Genomic DNA, 12185 nt, shown 5'->3' on the forward strand with positions numbered 1-12185 from the left:
CCACACAGTTTAATAAATCATGTGGTCCTTCCAAATGCAATACTCAGGCTACAGCCCACTTAAAAATATGAACCTGTCCAGTTCTGTTTACCTGCTCAAAATCAGTGATCAAGTCATACATTTGTAAGTACACACAAAGTTGGGTATGTGAGGCTTACTTTAAAACCTCTTCTGGTCCCCACATTTGTATGTATGTGAAAACTCTAAAATGCCTGAATTCACCCTCCTGCCTTAGTAAGCAGTTGCGTGACCCTAGCTCAAATCTTCTTTGGCTAACCAGGGGGATTGCAGTGTTTGGTATTTGCAACACAACTTTCATTACTGAGGACTAAAGCCAAGTGCTGGGTTGAAAGCATAGAAAGGGTAAGACAGCGCAGGGTGCTCTTTAATATCTACTCATTTCCCCAGTCCCCAGAAGGAGTTTCTTGTCTTCTGATTCTCTTAAATGTTGGCCTCAGGAAAAAGGCTTTGGTTCATCAAGTCAATCCAATTGACCAAATATAGTGTGCCTTGATGGGGTTGATATAAATATCGAACCACAAATTCAGATGCACAAGAATTTTTTTTCTTATAACTTAGTCTATTTTGAGCCACCATTCCACCAGGTAGTATAAAACTTAATTTCAGTCAGTTCAAGCTCTTCCCACAATCTCTGGGGTTGTGGCCAAGACAAAGAGAAAGTATTTGATCTTTAGTTTTCTGCTGTCCACCCTGGAATCCACTGAGAGGTATGCTGACATATATGTCTTTTGTTGGCTCTGCGCATGTGTTGCAGGGATATTCAAATTCCACCCAGGCTTCAATCACAGTTTGACTCAGATCACTGCTGTGCCTCCTTAATGCTGAGTTGAAGTTTTCTCAGGTCTTGGGGTCCCTCATGGCTATCCAGAAGACACTTTGTTCATCCCGTACCTCACCAGCGTCCAGGGAATTGTAAGGCTGCCTCAAGCCCTGTCCTGAGAGATAACACCTTTGGCCAACACTACTCTACTGCTCCGAAGACAGGCTGGGTTCAGGGGAACTCTTCAGGGCTTGTTGCCTCCCTATGTGTCGGGAGAGGCCAGGCACAGTCTCATCTGCTCAGATTTCACCATCCCCCTCCCCCTTGAGGACTACATTGTTTCTTCCACTTGGGTCTTGTCCCAAAAAGCAGGTTACTGTACCTCTGTTAAGGGACTTACTAAGGACTTTTGTTCTAACTGTCACTCCTCTCACATCCCATGGAATTTTCATCCAGTCTGGAGGAAAAAAAAAAACTGGCTTGGATTGATCCTGCAGCCTTTCAAATCTATTATGTATGTCATGAAGTGTATGTCCTGGGTTCTTGAGGGCTTAGGCTTTTGAAGCTCAAAAGCCCTGGTTCCTGTAACTCTAAGTAGACTTTCAAAACTCGAAGGCTAAGAATTAACTTTTTTTATTTTCTACCCTTCTACTATAATAACCTTTCTCTTGGGTGATGAAATTTCTTTGCTAAATATAGATGGGAAAGGCTAGGTGTAGGGATGGACACACACACACAAACACACACACACAAACACACAGGATAATTTATTAAAATATTATCCCAACATGCTATTATATACTTAAGGCCATAGTAGAAACTAGAGGGGACAAAATAAAGACACGGTCTGTGTGCCAAAGAGAATACAGTTTCATTATAGAGACCATGATTTATATATCTGAGACACTCAAAAAATACATTGTGACATATAATTCAGGGATAGCTCGAATGATACTCAAAATGCTATAAAGAAGCCAAATAAGAGAGCTATCAGTATGAACCATAGGGGTCAGAGACAGTTCCATGGAAATGATTGACCCGAATGGAAGAAGGTAGTAGGAGGTTTTAAATGAATTATTTCATCCTGAAAACTTTTCTCCAGTCAAGTGTCAAGTCCCTTATATTAGGCTTTTTATGGTGTTTTCACTGTCCTCCTGCAGGTTTGATGAAAAAGCCTATTTATGTCTTTCAAAAACAAATGTGCCCTAGAGCTCAATTCACTTAGTATTCAACACATACTTATTAAACACGTACAGTATGCTGAGCCCCATGCTAGGTACCATTAGGGCTATTTGCCTAGAAGGGAATCACCTGGATCTCATACAATATCCTGGGCAGCGTGGTGGAGAGCAGTGGTTTTCACACTTGAGCTGCCTCAGAATCACCTGGAGGACTTGCTAAACCCCAAATTACCAAGCCTCACCTCCAGAGTTTCTGACTCAGTAAGTCTTTGGCAGTGCCTGAGAATTTGCATTTCTAATGAGTTCCCAAGTGATGCGGATGGTCTGGCAGAAATGACTGGCATATAAACTGACTATCCTTCAATAAAAAATATGTATATACAAAAAAAATTGGAAAAAAGAACCCATAGGATTTTTTAAAATTTATTTTTTATTGGTGAGGGGAGGTAATTAGGCTTATTTATTTATTTTAATGGAGGTAATGAGGGTTGAACCCTGGGCTTCATGCCTGCTAAGCAGAACCCACAAGATTTAGAGTCAACCAGACCTGGGTGTGAATTCCAACTCTGGTACTTACTAGCTATGCAACCCTGAGGACATTATTTATCTGCTCTGAGCCTCAGGCATTTTTTTTTTTGTCTATACCTCACGATACAACAAGATTCAGCAAACCTATTGTGAGATCTGTGTGTTAGGGTACAGGGGAAATAGCAGTGAACACGATAGACATAGATCCTGAGGGGTGACAACCATTCAACACCATCACAAAAAGTAGTGTGTAATTACCATTATAACTAGTCCTGTAAAGCAGGAGGGCAACATGCTATGGAAAACAGAGAGAAGAGCTAATCCAGGCTGAATGGTCAGGGAAGACATTACTGGAGCAGGCTGATACTTGAACTATAAGTAAAAGAGCCTCTGTACTCTAAGTAGTACAAAGCTACTATTCGTAGCTGCTGGTTGGTCCAAGGTATGATGTGGCTGGTGGTGGTGGTGGGGGTTCCGAGTGTGGCTAATAGGGAGTAATAGGGAGATGGGGCAAAAAGGAGCATGAGCTATAGAAGGGGTGGATGTGGCTGGTGGTGGTGGGTGGGGCTAGAGGGTGTGGCCAGTGGAGGAGGGCATGGTGGTGGGCATGACAGTGGGGAATTGTGGGGGCAGGGTGGGATGAGGATACTGGGCTGTAAAGCCTGGTGGAAGCGATGCATGGGAGGTGGTGACTTGCTGCTCACAGTGGACAAGGTTAGTGGCTGTGACTTGTGATGCTGGTGAGTGCAATCGTTATGAAGAATAAGGGGGCATTCCTTTAGATAAACGACTCAGAGAAGGGAGTTACATTTAAGCGAAGACTGGAAGGTTGAAGGGAGGTGATATCCACTCCAAGCAGGAAGAACTGCACATGCAACAGCTCTGAGACAGTAGGGAGCTGAGGCTCCTATAGAAACCCAGTGCAGCAAGCGTGTCAAGAGTAAAAGAGAAAATGGTGGAAGATGAGGTTAAAGAGGTGGACAGGAGCCAAACCATGCAGAGCCTCGTAGAGATTGGTAGAGTCTAGTCTTTTTCCTAAGAGCAAGTATAAGCTAAACATGTTCAATAGCTCACTCTGGCTATAGTGTGGATAACAGGCAGGCTGGAGGTAGAGGGCACCAGTCAGAAGTTTGGAGGAGACTGAAATAATCCAGCAACTCAGCACTAAGTCACATTTTTTCTCCTGACAGAATACAGGGACCTCCATAATCAGAGCTCTTCCATGTCCTTCCTCCTGATTCTTTGCCTGGTACCCAGTTATGGGACGATATCTCCTACACAAAAATCTGTTTCCCAATCTGAATCTGGATCTGAATCCCTAATACCCACTACCATGATCCCTTAATAGTTAACCACCAGCTAATCTGGACTCTGCCAACTGCCAACTACTGGGAGGACCATTGTCAACTGCAATGGCACTTCTGCTTAGCCAACAATCTGGTTCTTGGTTTAGTTTGTAATTGTGGATACTTGCACTCACACCTTACCTGCTCTTAGCCCTCGTAGTATGATTTGATTCCGAACCTACCCTGACTGGATTCCAGCCGCCAGGTACTCAAGCCTATAATAACTAAATTATTAAACCCTGGAATTACATCCTTGTCCCAGCCCCAGCCTTCCCCTAACCCACTAAGCCCTCCTGAATTCCCAAGTCTTGTCTACTCCAACCTGGCCTGTTCTACCACCACTCAAGCCCTAGCAGGTACTGTTGAAATGTTAGAACACCATTCAATAATTAACACAGCCTGAGATTCAGATCACATTCTGAATTGGATGTGGGCTGTTTGATATTCTTGGGCTCTTGTGATTATACAATTTAGGCCTGGTAAACAAGACAGAGATGCTCCTTTATAACACCTGAGCCCCCTCGTCCAGTTCCTAGGAAGTCAGCACTCATATTGAATGGATTTTCCTGAGGCTTCTTAGAAGTTTAATAAACAAATCTATTACATATCCTAGACTATAGGCATCACTTGGGTGACATCGCTGTATTCACTCCAAGGCAATTACCCTGGGAGACAGGAAATCTCTCCTTCCTGAGTTGCTGGAAGACCATGTCAACCGTGTAGATCAGAGATGCACCTCTGAATGTGTATGTATAGGCCCGACTGATCGGGTCCATGCTCTTCATATTCAAGTCATCAAACTGCAAGTGAAGATGGCGGGAGGTGGGGGGGAGGGAGACGTGAAGCTATTAATGGGTTCAAAGTCCCTCCACTTACTGGTCTTCAGCATTAGCGATCTCTGGAGTTAGATCAAAGGAAGGGAAGGCAAGTGACCATGGGTGATGTTTGCAGACACAGAGGGCAGGTTTTTGGATTCAAGATCCTTCATCTGTAAATCTAGTACTTCTCATTGTAAAGACCAAAATACTTTGGCGGGGTGCAGTGGGGAGGAGGATTCTCCCCCAGAATGTCATCTCACTAGGAATCTGGGAGGTCTCCTGATCCGGGCCTGGTGATGGTTTTCATGCCAGGGCTTGGCGGCAAGAGTTTACAGGTTAGAGCAAAGAATTCCTGGGAGCAGGAAACGCAAGGCTCTAAGAATAGAAATGAACCTGGCAGGTCCAGACCAAAGAGCTGAAGTTAGAGGACATCAGGGGTTCGCAATAAACAGTAGAGGTGGCAGGATGTCAGAGTACCAGAAAGAGACCAAACCCAACAGGGGCAGACTAAAGACATCCAGCCCCAAAGGCAGGGAGTTTGTAGGACTTGGCCAGCACAGGAAATTCTTTTTATTTCTTTAAGCTTACTGGGAGCTCTGTGAGAGAGGCTTGAAGCTGGATTAGTCACAAAGATGGTGCTCACATCCAAGGTGTTGAGTTTTTCACGGGTTGGCCCCAGGACAAAGTATAATAGAATTTAGTTTTTAGGTTCCCTCTCTTCCCTTTTGGCACTCTCTCATCCCAGGCATCACTTGCTGTATCCAGCCACACAGATCCCACCTATCAAGTCTATCATCACAATGCCCCAGGGCCCAGAAATCCCTGCATCTTGGGCCCCCTTCCATGCTCTCTGCCAGCAGCCAAATCAAAACATAACAGACTGAATGCTGCCGAACACATTTTTCCTTTGTATTTTAGTGGAAGCTTTTAACAATTGTGTCCTTTGGTGACAGTCCCCAAAAGGATAATTCTAATATTGGGAACTTTTGGCTGTCTAGCATATCTGGGAGAATTTGTAGGACTAGTTTAAAACAACAGAAATTTATTCTCCTATGGTTCTGGAGGTCAGAAGTCTGAAATGGGTCTCAGTGGGCTAAAGACACAGTGTAGACAGGGCTTCCAGTTTCCTTGTGGAGGCCCTGAGGGGAAAATCCATTTATTTTGCCTTGGTCATCTTCTAGCAGCTAGCTGCCTGTATTCTTTGGCTTTTGGCCCATTCCTCCATCTTCCAAGTGCATCACTTTAATCTCGGCTTCTGTCACCACATTGCCTTCTCCTCTGCCTCTGTCTCCTCCTGAGTCCCCCTTAATAAGACCCTTGTGATCACACTGGACCCACCCAGATAAACCAGGATAATCTTCCCATATCAAGATCCTTAACTTAATTGCATCTGCAAAGTCCTTTTTGCATATTAGGTAACACATCAAAGTTTCCAGGGATTAGGATGTGGAAATATTTCAGGGTACCATTATTCACCCTGCCACAGGGAACATTTCAAATTGTACCACAGTTCAAAGTTTTCTATGTCTGTACATAGTTTATGAATTAGAGATTTTAAAGAAATGTGAAATAACTCAATAACTCAGTGTTACCTTTACCTGATGATAACAATCATCATTTTCCAAAGGCTGTATATGGACGGAAGGAGGTGATGGTGGGGAGGGGTGCATGTTACAAAAGCTCTGCACTGGGACATTTGGAATTGGCCTCTTACCTGAGTAACTCCACTGCCAATTAGGACCAGGCTCTGCCTTGTGCTTTCATTTGAAGCCTCATTTCATGACAATTCATTTCAGTGCTTCTGCTGCTTTTCCAATACAATTTACTCTTGAGCCCAAATGGTGCTCTCAGCCTGGTTGGAGATTGAAGGTCAGCTTCCTTCAACTCTGGCCTTGATGGTGGAAATAGGAAGTGGACATTTGGAAAATTTATCTGGGGAGGGAGGGAAATTAAAACTGAAGGGAATCCAATTGTTCTTCAGAAACGTCTAAAGAAATTAGAGAAACGGTGACTGAAAATGACATCCTTCTTAATTTACAAGCTCCCACTTGTTCAGCACTCTGTGGGGCGGGAGATAGCCTGAGTGTCTGTGCCCAGGGAATTGGCACGAGCCTCAGAAGCTGAGGGCAAGGACACAGTAGTGAGCAAGACGGGACACTATCCAGCACCATCGCTTCCAAATGTTTGCGTTCTAGGGAGAAATATATATAATAACTACCAGTGATTATGCACTTACTATACACCAAGCCCCGTGTGAAGCACACTACATGTGCCTTGTTCTTTAACCTAACCTTCATGACAACCATGTAAGGTGGTTAATATTACCCCATTTTATAGGCCTGGCACCCAAGGCACAGAGATATTAAGTGACTTGCCTTGTGTCTAAAAGTTCCTACAAGGCAGAGGTAATATTTGAGTCCAGGCAGATCTGACTCCAAAGCCCACACTGTTAGCCACTATCCTCTGTGGCTCCACATGGACCCCTGGTTGGGGAATTCCGTGTTAGAGATGTGGAGATTCCTGGTGCCAAATAGGTCAGCATACCTGCTCACTCAAACTTGTCCTCAAGGACCTAATTTCCACATTGGGGGAAGCACCAGGGATGATTTCAGCAGATTTGTATGAATTATAATATTGGAGTAATAAGTGAGATGTATGCATCTATACCTGTCAGAACCAATTATGTGATCATATGCTGGCCAAAGCCAAAGGTAATATGGTATCTATATTGTGCAGGGAGAAACCCCCTTCTGGAAGAGAACTGCGTCTGACTAGGCTTTTAATTCCAACAAACATCCCACTTGGAATGATCCTCAGGTTTCTCCTCATATGCATTTTTAAATACCTTATATCATCATTCCCTGCACGCCTTATGAATGGAAGGAAGCCCTAAGTCTCAAGTCCTCCCATCAAAGCTTCTATATGTCTAGGGGTGGGAGATTGGGAGGCACAAACTATCAGGTGTCAGGCTCAAGGAGTATGGTACAACATGGGGAACAGAGCCAATAAAATACAATTTTAAAAGCTTCCATATGTCATCTGTTTCTAACCACCCAGACTGATTCAGAGGTATGAAGGTCTTCAAGGGCCTTGGATCTGAGATTTTAAAAAAGAGAAAAAAAGAAGAAAAACAAGGTATGTAGGTACCTAACTCAGAAGATTTAGAAGAGGTTGTAATTTGGAAGACTGATCACAGCTAAGGTTGTGCTGGGCCCTCAGCTTAATGATAGAGGCAGGGCGTTGTTAAGACCTGCTCCTTGGGAGCTGTCCCTGTGTCTCAAGCCAGCACCCCCTCCTGCATTACGAATTGTCTCAACTCCAGCAGGTTTGGGTCACTCATTTAACGTATCTTTATTAAGGACCAGTTATGTGCCCAGCACTGTGCTAGACACTGCAGGGGATACAAAGATGTACAAGGCACAATCTTGCTTAAGATATTACATCTATCTTGCTAATCAGACTCCCGAACAAGTACCGGAACCATAGAAAAGTGCAGAAACAGTGATCAAGTTCACTTAACTCTGGGTCATTTTCCTTCTTGTCTTATTTTTGCCCTTGTCCCCTTCACTCCACAACTCCTCTGTTCTCATTCCTTGAACCTCAGATTGCCTTTCCTCTCCCCTCCTCAAGTTATGGCCCATTTTTTGTCCTTCAATACCTTCCTGCTGCATTATGAAGATTTACCCCCAACTCCCTCTGATACCTGATACCCTCACCTATTCACAGGTATTGCACTACCCCAATCATAACACATACATCACCACCATCAACAACAAAAACAATGCAACCTGTATTTGGAATTTAGAGACCATGCGAATCAAAGAACTGGCAACCACTTGGTGGCAGCATACCCAAATTCAAACAGCACTATTTCTAAGTGAGAAGGAACATCTTGAACTTACAAAACTAAAGTTAGAAAATGCCAGATATGCAAAGTTAAAGTCAGAAAAAGATAACCATGTCACAGCTATAAAGTAGTATCAGCTATACTCAGGAAGACTGAATTGAGAGTGTTGCAGTCCTGATAACTGCAAGAGAGTGAAAGAGAGAGAGAGCAAAATTTATTACAGGAGTAGGGAGTACATCCTCCAGGCCATAGCTACAAAAAGAGCCCTGAGTCCTAATGTTTTAATACTAAATGCAGAAAGCCTATTGTCTCCATATTCCCTTAGAGAAAACTGAAGTTAGACTAATTGAATAATTCAGACTATTGGAAGCAATGATAAGCCAAACAAAAATGCACATATAGACATTTTTCTTTCTGGCATAATGGGCCATTAATAATAGGATACTTAAAATAATACAAGCAGCAAGTGTATGGCTTTGGGGAATGCACTCATAGGGAGTCAAATCCTCCTCCGGGATTTGCGTCAAATGTCAAATGAGCTTCCACTGATGCTGAAGGCAGTGGGCTGGCACAGATGCCCTGCTGGGGCTCTTGAATTCTACAAAAACACAGAGATCATATTCTAGTTCTTAAGAAGCCAGAACGTGATCATTATATTAGCAGTCCAGCACAACAACCTTTCCCTGGTATCTTTAGAAATGTGGGGCTCAGAATAGCTTTGCAATTGGCCCCTTAGTCAAATGATCTCCAATTGATTAAGAAATGTCTATGCCTTGCATCCTACATGCCTGAAAAACAAACAGGTTCTCCCTCTCTCATTAGAGCTTTTCTATCTTTAGAGGAGTCAGTCTAGAATTTTCATCCATAATAAGACACCCAAGCCAAGAAGTTCAATGCAGAAAAGTATGGAGTATTTTAGCTCAGCTGACATGCATATAGCCAAAGCCAATCAAAACGCCTACTGAGCCCCTACTATGAACCCATCCCGTGCTAGCTGCTATAGGGGAGACAGGAAAAGTACACAGTACCTGGCCTCAAGTGCTTACAATCCAGTTGGAAGATAAGATGAACATCTAAAACAATTAGACAAAAGACAGAATGTGTTTTCAGTTGGATGCTTCAGAGAAGAGGTGCTATGACATTGAGCAAAGAGGAATGTGAACATGGCCTAGGGTTGTCAAGAACTATGAAAGGTCTGAGATTTTACTCTAATTACAAGCCAGCAAGTTAACCTGCTGCAGCTGAATGGATCCTAGTAGAAAATATGAGACTCCTGGAGTAGAGATGAAGGATTATTGCTCAGAGCAATAGCAGTAGCAGGCATAGCTGCATTTCGGCATTACTTCCAGAGTCCCAATTCCCGCAGGGCAATGTGAATAGGGCCATGTGACACCTGCCCATGAAGTAAGTTGCATTACAGGAGAAGATCTCTGAGTTTAGGGAACCCAAGCTTATAGAAGCTTTTGTAATAGGCAATAAGCATGCCTGCCTGCCTTTTGCTCCAGAGGGAGACACTATCTCTCTATGGCAAGGCTTTTCCTTATACAAACATCCTTTAAAAAGACAGTCCAGAACAATGGGCAGTCAGCACCTCCTTTGTAAGACATTCAGATACACAAAAGACTCGATAGTTGGGCGAGGGTTCATGGTGTCCTGGCTCCAGTACAAGGTGCAGATCACAGCACAAATGGCTTATGTAAATCCATATCCATTACAGAGCACATGTCCTAGAGATGAGGGATTTCCTAAAATGGCTAATAAAATTCTAACAGGTACAGAGCTTCAGAACTTTGTCCAACACTTTCATTTTGCAGACATGGAGACTGAGTCCCAGAGGTCACGTGACCCTAATATAATTGTGATGTATGACTAGCATGTTTTCTAGGTCTGATTAGACAGGTATATTCTGTGCCCACTGAACAGCATCCTACTTTTCATAGTAGGATGCTGGTTGAGCACCTCATTAGAAATAAAATTACTACCTGCACCAGGTTTACACTAATGTATTGACATCTACAGCACTCACTAAATGAACTGTAAATCCAATACACTGAAGGCATTTTCCACTGAATCAAGTCAGGCTTCAGTCAAAAGAATTAGCATTGTGATCCACTTAATGCCTGGCATTTGCAGGGGGCCTCTGACTAGATCATTTTGGACAAAGAAAAAAAGAATTGTGGAGTCATAAAATAGTGCTGACATGTAAGTCACACGGCAAGCATCCTAACCCAGAGCTGGGAGTCTAAGGGCAATAATCAACTCACATTGATAACTTGAGTATACTGAGTATACAGCAAGAGTATACTGGCATATAAAAGCCATCTAAGGATTCACAGTTCTTTGTTTACTAATCTGTGTGTTCTTCACAACTTGCTCCAGATCACAAGTGTCATAAATTCTACTTGATTTGTCTACGAATAGCTTTGACCCTTCTTAATTTGCATAGTAGCAGAACTGTGGGAAAGGGTGAGGGGGACTATAAGAACTAGCCAGAACTAAAATGGAACCAAAGTATAGATAGACCTTCTTGTATTTGTGGGGAATCTGGATAAGAATAATAATCCCAGAGAAAGAAAGTAAATCAAACCTAAATATATTTTCTGGTTGGGTTTCATGAAACCTGCCCAGAAAGTAAGGAGCGAGTGTTGAACAAATGAAAAACTCATGAGTTTCTGATTTTGTATGCAAATCCTGCCACAGTGTGAGAAAATATAACTCTTTTCAAAAGCAAGAGTATACTGGCATATAAAAGCCAAACATGGAATGAAGTTAAGTGTATCCCTCAGCAACCCCCCACCATCCCTTCACTTCTAGGCTTCCAATGCCCGAAGGTTGACGAAATAGTCATGACCATATGTTACTGGCTTAAGATGAAATGGCTTTCCCTGGCTTCATAAATTAACAGGAGACTAGTGTCGAGATCAAGGGAGACGATAATCTCATTACACCTGGCAGTCCACACTTGAAATATCTTATTCAGTTGTGGACACCATATGTAACAAGAAACCTTGAAAACTAGTGTATCCAGAAAGGATCAACCAATACGATTAGGGGACTTGGAGGACTAGTTGAGGAGCCTAAAGATGTTCAGCCAAGAGAAGACTTCAGGGGAAACCATTGGTAGTATCTTCAAACTTTGGCAGGGTTATTATTTTTAATAAATCACTTAGTCTGGGTGACTCCAGAGAACAAAAATAAGGCTGTGGACGTGGTTGAAAAAGAAAACAGAATTCAACTCAGTGAAAGAAATAACTTTAAATAACAGAAGCTGTCTAAAAATGGAATGGTAACCACATAGAGCAGGATGAATCTTCTGAGTAGAAGGCTCCATTTTCAGTGTTACCCTCTCCCAGGGGGCTTATTACACTCACAGGGTCTGGGAGTCAGGACCTTAAAGCAGCATGCATCCACTAGACACCAGGACACTCCAACCTCTGGCTGCAAAGCCTCTGGCATTTTGAACCAATTAGAATAAAAACAATCCATCTCTGAGCAGAAAGTCCAGATCTTGCAAATACAACTTTTAGGTTTTTTTTTTCCTTAGAAACTTCCTATCATAGGACCACAGGATGTTGGAGGAAAAGGACCTCTAAAATCATCTAAGCTTCTGATTAAGTCCATATTTCAGACTCTGTGAACCAAGGATGCCCAAGAAAGTTGCAGAAGAAATACTTGTGGACAACT

This window comes from Camelus bactrianus, chromosome X, assembly GCF_048773025.1.
Source record: "Camelus bactrianus isolate YW-2024 breed Bactrian camel chromosome X, ASM4877302v1, whole genome shotgun sequence".
NCBI lineage: Eukaryota > Metazoa > Chordata > Mammalia > Artiodactyla > Camelidae > Camelus > Camelus bactrianus.